The sequence below is a fragment of the Callospermophilus lateralis genome, chromosome 4, assembly GCF_048772815.1.
Source record: "Callospermophilus lateralis isolate mCalLat2 chromosome 4, mCalLat2.hap1, whole genome shotgun sequence".
Lineage (NCBI taxonomy): Eukaryota > Metazoa > Chordata > Mammalia > Rodentia > Sciuridae > Callospermophilus > Callospermophilus lateralis.
Window position 1 is genome coordinate 72,967,895 of NC_135308.1, and position 7,886 is coordinate 72,975,780.

A 7,886-nucleotide genomic window follows, 5' to 3' on the forward strand; every position below is an offset into this window, starting at 1 on the left:
TGTTAAACAATTTTAAAAAATTAAAAACAGGGTGAATATAGTAGAAGAACAAATGTTTTTAGTTGGAATGTCAATTTACCAAGAAGGTAAGAACAAAGTATAGAAGCAGAACTTATCTCTGAAACATTAAAGACATAGAGCATCTATTTATCAGAAGTCCAAGAAGGAATGAAACATAAGCCTGGAGAAAAGAAAAATAATGAAGAACTATTAGTTGAACATTGCAGAGAAGTAAAAAACAAGTCTTATTTTGAAAAGACTTGGATGTTGCTACTTAAATATAATAAATAATGATAATCACAGGTAAACAGTTTAGAATAAGATTTATTCCATGCATATATAATTATGTCAAAATGGATTCTACTGTCATGTATAAATAAAAAGAACCAATAACAAAAGAACTAAAGTAAAATTTTCCAAAAATGGGTATATGATCTTCTAGGATAAAAGACGAATTGACTCTAAACTTTTTAATAGCAATGTTGCTTACAACAAATTAATAAAGTAATATCGTAAAATAATAAAATCCAACAACTTTGAAGTTAGAATTCTATTTATAGCAAAAATATTGTTCTTAATAGAAGGTAAATATAAGTTAAAGAAGCTCACAACTTTATGAAATATATATCATGCTTCCATTAACATAAAAAGAAAGAATAACCTCAATTCAACAATAAGTATAAGGAAATCGTAAAGTTTTTCAAAGATCAATCTTAGTAAAACACAGGACTAGATTGTTTATTGTTGACTTTCATCAAACGTTCATAGAATGTTTTCTCTTTTACACAAAAAGTAAAACAGAACAAAAAATAGTGGAAAAAATACATCTTGTTTAGTCTTGGCAATTCTTCTGTTACTATGAATTTGTATATTTCATCTAGGTTATCCAAATTTCTTGGTGTGCAATTGTTCATGGTATTCTAATAACATTAAAAATATTCCATAGAATTGGCAACAATGACTCTATTTTAATTTCTAATTTCAGTAATTTGTGTCTTCTCTTTCTCTTATTTCTTTGGTTAAAGGTTTGTCAATCTTTCAAATTGTTTTTGGCACTGGGGATTTTAACCCAGGACCTCTTTATTACTAAGCTACATCCTCAGCCTCCCCCAACCCCACTTTTTAAAACTTTAAGAGAGGGTCTCATTAGGCAATTTAGGGCCTCCCTAAATTGCTGAGGCTAGTCTTGAATTTGTAATCCTCCTGCCTCAGCCTCCCTAGTGGCTGGGATAACAGGAGTGCACCAGATCACCCTAATAAAGATTTATCAATCTTCTTTGTATTTTCAAAGATAAGGTAATAATGTTATTGTTTTTTTTTCTGGACTCTATTCTGTTAATTTTAGATCTAATCCTTATTATATCTAAGATTAGATCTATCCTTCTGCTTGATTTGAGCATAGCTTGTTCTTTTATTTCTAATTCTCTGGATTTCTATTTCTAAATGCAAATATAGTTGCTGATTTGAGTGAGAAGCTTTTTTCCCCATGAATATATTTATAGCTGTAATTTTCCCCTTATCCCTGCTCTCATTAAATGCTCTAAATTTTGTCTTACTGCATTTTAATTTTAATTTATCTCAGAAATATTTTCTAGTTTTTCTCTGATTTCTCGTTGATCCATTGGTTGTTTAAGAGTGCTGTTTAATTTCTACAAGTTTGTGATTTTTCCAGTTGTGTTTCTGTTTTTTGATTTTTTTGATTTTTTTTTTGATTTCTAACTTTATTCCATTGTGGTTGAAGGAGATATAATAGTCCCCTCTTGTTCACAGGGACAAGTTTTTAAGACCCTCAGAGAATGCTAAAAACTGTGGATAGTAGCATGCCCAAAATATACCACATTTTCTCCCATATGAATATGCCTCTGATTAAGTCTCATCTATGAATTTGTCACAGTAAAACATTAACAGTGACAATGAATAATCAAATCAAACAATTATAAAAATATAATGTAATAGTTATGTGAATGTGGTCTCTCTCACTCTCAGAATATCTTATTTTACTGTATGCTGGATGAACAGATAATTCACACCTTTTTGTGATAAACAGGAATGCTTCAAGATGTCATTATACTACTCAGAATGGCACATTTTTTTAAAAAATGGATAATTGTTTCAATTTTCCAGTTAATGTTTTCGAGTCTTCTTACTCATGAACACAGAGTGTCTCTTTTTTTTTCTCCCTTATTTTATATAGGCAACACAGGCTAATTTAATTGAATTGAAAGTAATCTAGTAATAAAGAAAATAAAAGGATGATAGAGTATCTCTTTATTCTGTTCTTTGCTATCTTTCCTTAGTTTTAGTTTTCCTTTTTAAATTCTTATATGTATCTTGCTAAATTTATTCCAGAGTTCTTAATTTTTGAGGTGCTTACGTACATTGCCGATGTGTTTTTAATTTGCAAAACAACTTGTTCTGGTATACTTCAGTGATTGACTTCAGTGTAGTCACTTTATATCCTGTAATCTAGCTGTATTCATGTTGTATTTCCAGGAATTATTGCTTTTGTTGTTAATTCTTTTGATTTTTTTTCTACACATAATCATTGCATCTGTAAACAAAGATTTTTTTCCCTTCCAAATCTGTACAACTTTCATTTCATTTTCTTGTCTTATGTCATTATTAAGGACTTCTCAATGGTGTTAAAAAGCATGTTGAGAGGAGATATCCTTCATCCTAGTCTGTTTCTGATCTTATTGGGCATCTTTGTTTTTCCTACCATTACCTGTAGGTTTTATTGTAGAACTTCTTTATCAAGTGAGGAAGCTCCCCCTACATCTCCAATTTGCTGAGGGTTTGTTGTTTTTATCATGAGCAGGTGTTGAAGTTTTCAAAAGATTTTCTGCATATATTGATGTGTTAGAGTCTGTAAACAAGTCAAGATGGTGCCTGGCATTTTGCAGAGGGAGTGGTTTGTGAAGTAACACCAGGGAGCCATTGAGTGTGGAGATTCCTTATTGGTTGACTGCTGTATCTAGTTTATGTTAATTAAGATAAGCTGTGTGGAATGTATATATACCCCTCCTGTCCTACAATAAATGACTCCCACTCCTGCTGTATCAATCTACACAAGTTGCTCGTCACACCCCCGCCCCCCCCCCCCCCGTTATTTTACTGAAGCTGGACTACTGCGGCATTGATGTTAGCATGTGATTTTTCTTTTCTGTCTTGTTGAAGTGATGGATTATACTTATTGGGCTTTGAATGTTGAACCAGCCTTGTACAAGTAGAATAAATCCAACTCACTCATTGTATATAATTCTTTTAATAGTTCATGGAATCTATTTACTAATATATTTTGTTAAGAATTTTGCTTCTATATTCATGAGGGATGTTGGAATGTAATTTCCTTTCCTGTAATACGCTTATCTGGTGTTAGAGTAATACTTGCCTCACAGAATGAGTTAGGAAATATTCCCTTTGCTATTATTCTTTGAATAAGAACCTTGAGAAATAAGTGCTCACATTGTTATTCAGTTGCTATATTTAGTAGTAGCCCAAAAGGACTACAGTTTTTTTTTTCCTATGGGAGCAAATACCTTTGAACTAATGATGCAGATCTTCTCAGCTTCTGTTTCCCCCCCACACACAGCATTTGAACTCTGAAATGTGTCTTAGGTTGATCTTTGGTGGTGGTTTTGTGCCATGTTCTCAATATTAAGAGCCTTATGTTTTGTGTTAGTAGTGTTGGTTTATAGGGCCAAGACAGATCCCTGCACTTACTTCAGAGGTAGAGTTTTTACTTCACCCTTTAGAAGAGAGTGAATCTTTGTACCTTGGAAAGAAGAGGCACTTATTTTGCTTCTACTCTTTCCTTTGAAGCACTGAGCTTTTTGCTACACCCTAAAGTGAAAAGGTTGCTTCCCCTTATCTGGTGACTTAAGACTTTTGCTGCTTATAAGAGAAAGTTTTAGAGAATACAGGACTTTGCCTTTCAGCACCAGCAGTTGTCCATCAACTCTGTGAGACTGAGGTTTCTTTGTCATCTCCTGTGCTGCTCCCGATCTTTCTGATGGAAGCCCAGGAGGAAGATACTTGAGTGTGAAGTACCCTGTGTCTCTGACCTCAACAATTCAAAATTGACAAGGAGACAACTCTTTCAAATTGTATGTTATATCCTTTTTTTTTAGTGGATTGTCTACTTGCGGTAAGGATTACTTGGATAACACATGTCTTCAATTAAAAAATAAGATAAAGGAAGAAAAAGCTATACCTTTTAGCTCATCTACCTTTTTCTCAATGTTTAAGAAGGAGAAATAAATATTCTTTGTAATTTTCTATATTCTCAACAGAAATGGTTATTTCAAAAATTGTTCTTTTAACATTCGAGCATGCTTATGATAGAATTTTATCATCTATAAGCCTGTTTATATTGTCGGTTTTCTCCCTCTTTCTTTCTTCCCATCTCTTATAATGCCTAAAACATTTTGATTGAATGCTAGATTTTTTTTAAGTTAAAAATTTTGATCTGACTTGACATAATCTTTCTGCATTAAATCTACCTTTTATTTCTTAATGTAGATACAATCAGAAGAAATTTGTTTGAGTGGTAATTTTGTTAGGGCTAAGATTACTTCTAGGTTACTCTCTTTTGAAGTTATAGTCCTCCAGAAAATTTCAATTTCATCTAGAATTTAGAAGGACTCAGATTGCCTGGAAGAGAGTGAGTTCAAACCTTATTTTCCACAGTTTCATGAACCTGTTGAAAACTAAGCACTATCCTTTTTTTTGTTAGTATAATTTAAGACCACTTCAATTTAGATTTTGAGTTATGTTCTCTTGGTGTGTCTGTTACTTAGATGTGCTTATTTTAATTAATGTTTTATTTTTATGTGTTAATTCACATTTATTTTAAATTTTAAAATTAATAATAATTTTAGTCAACTTAAAAATTTAAAAATCAATTTAAAAACCATTATGTTCAAAATGGATCTGGAATATTCAACAAACCATGAGGCCCTTCTGATCCTGAGCACTGTGCAATCTTTTGTATATAACCAGAGATATGAAAAAGTGTGCTCTATATATGTAATAAAAATTGTAATGCATTCCACTGTCATATATAAATTAAAAAAAAATTAAAAAGCACTGTGCAATTCTATAGACTACATGCCCATGAAGCTGTATCTGTTCCACAGCATTTCAGAGATGATTGGCACAATAAACCACAGCCTGTGTGACAGTGGTCTAATCCCTTGGGAGGAGGAAAATCATGGCAGCTGCACCCAGTTGATGACTTTCAGTAAAAGCTGATATTAACTCTGTGGGCATTTGAGAAGTCAGAATCTGGTCCCTAAGTATGTTTTTGATATAGATGGTAACAGAGCTGTACCTTTATGCCACCAATTTCCTAAGATTTTTTCCTAGGAAAAGTGGGATGGAATATTCACATTTCCTGTCTCCAATTTTATGTGATTAGATATAGAGACTGAGAAATTACACTTTACAGTTTCTCTTGTCTTCCAAAAATTCCCTTGAGAGATATTTCCAAGATAACAAACTGAGGGCAAAAGTTTTTGTTTGCTATGTGTTTAGTATTGCATGATATTATTTCTATTTGGGTTCCTCTCTATTTTGTGCTTTTACCTTGCCCATGTTTCTGATGCCTTTAGAGGGCTCCACTTTGTCTCTGGCTCTTAACTTTAACTTGACTCTAAATTTTATGTTTCTGGTTGCTTTTTACATGGGTTGAAGAAGAACTATCTGAAAGAGGAGAAAGTTGTGAATGAATAATAAGATTGTGGCTCAGTGTTGGAGCACTTTCCTGTCATGTGTGAGGCACTGGGTTAGATCCTGAGCACCAATTAAAACAATAAATAAATAAAATGAAGGTAAAACAAAAGCATATGAGCCTGGAAATGAAGATACTGTGCTTAAAGAATCTGGAATATTACACAAAGAATCAGCATGTTTGGCTGGGTGTTGTGGTGCTCGCATGGAATCCTAGTGGCTCTGGAGGCTGAGGCAGGAAGATCTAAGGTGAAAGCCAGCCTAGCAAAAGTGAGGTGCTAAGCAACTCAGTGAGACCCTGTCTCTAAATACAAAATAGGGCTAGAATTGTGGCAGAGCAGTTGAGTGCCCTGAGTTCAATGCCCAGTTTAAAAAAAAAAAAAAAAAAACAGCATCAGCATTTTTGTATAGAAATATGTAAAATTTTGGTCCAAACTAGAGGTCAACAAAAGATCATAGTTGTATCCAGACAGAAGAACACAGGCTTCATTCCTTTTGAAGATGCCATTCATCCTTTGACCATTCTGACTGGTTTTGTGTAATTGAGACATGTGTTTGAACATCTAGCAATGTCAAATGTATCGCTTTTACAACATCCATAACCTGTCCATTTTAGTCCACAGATATATTGTCTTTTCCAGGGTGAAACCCTTGGTGAGTGACTTGTGTTCAGAATGAGGGGGACACTGGGTCCAGCTCTGGATGGAGCTAATGTTTCTCTCCCCACAGATGACCTCGCATTTAAAATGCCTGTATAATTCAGAAATGTTTTTGTTAATTATACATTCATTTTATCTTGTCCTACAATGACTGGAATTTCATTATATGGTAAAAGATGCAGTTGTGACAGAACTAAATGAAAATCATTAATCCCCAAATAATAGAAATTTTAAAAAATCTCAGAGACTTCATTGGAATAAGATCTGCCAAAGTCATTTGGCATCAGAAGATTTTTAAATTCTTAACTTTGAAATGTTAACTGTGGAGATCTCATACCCCAATTCATTTCCAAGACTGATTCTGTGTTTTTAGGTCTAACTACAGTTTTTGGCATCTGTGTTAATAAGTAATAAAAACATATTTTGTATTTGCTTTGCTGGGAATAAAACCTTACACATCGTATGCAAGGACTCCAACTCTTAGCAACAACACTACAACTACAAGTGATTTTATGATGTAAAGCAATTCAATTGACATCATAACACACATAGATTTTATATGGGATAACAATTTTTGATTTCTTCTTGTCATTTACTTTATGGGAAAAGGTCATAAACTCTTATTTTGGTGGGTGAAAATACGGTTAGAGCCAGGTGTGATGGTGCATACCTGTAATCCCAGCAGCTCCAGAGGCTAAGGCAGGAGAATTGCAAGTTCATAGCCAGCATCAGCAATTTAGTGAGGCCCTGAGCAACTTAGCAAAACATTGTCTCAAGATATAAACAAAAGAACAAATAAACAAATAAGGCAGGAGATGTGGCTCAGTGATTAAGCTCCCCTAGAGTCAATCCCTGGCACACACACAAAAAAATAGTGCTAGAAATGGATTAGGACTGGGGTTAATGATGTTCATTGGGGTCTAGACTAATCTTGTTCCCACATTTATCATTGTAACCATGATGAGTGTGGATATTCTTCTTAACTTATATTCTGGAAGATAGTGATGCAAGATTTTTTGGAAAATAGTTCTATTGTAAGAAGTTATACTATCTATATATCCTATATAAATTATGTTTTGAAGAACTGAAGTAACCCTGTAGGGTTAACTTGAATCCTCTATGCTCAAGCTGTGGGTACAGGAAATTCAAATGATCAACTCTTAAGTACTAATAGTGCTTAGTTTTATCCCCAATTATATTCCAACACGTGCCGGTCAGTGGAAGAGAAGGAGAATGAGGCTGTTTATTTCTGACCTGCTGTGGTAGTGCCAACAGGATGACACACTGTAGAGTAGGGTCAGACTTCCTAAACTCTGAGCTTGCTGGGGAAATAATTTCTGTTCACAAGTTTGCTGGGCATAAACTTAACATCTGCAGATAACAAGTCCAAATTATCTTATCAATTTCACAAGACTTAAAGTAGTTGAAGCATTAGCTCTCTGTGCACTCTGGAGTATTTCTAATGGCTCCTAGGAGTGCCCCAGCTGTTGTGCATCT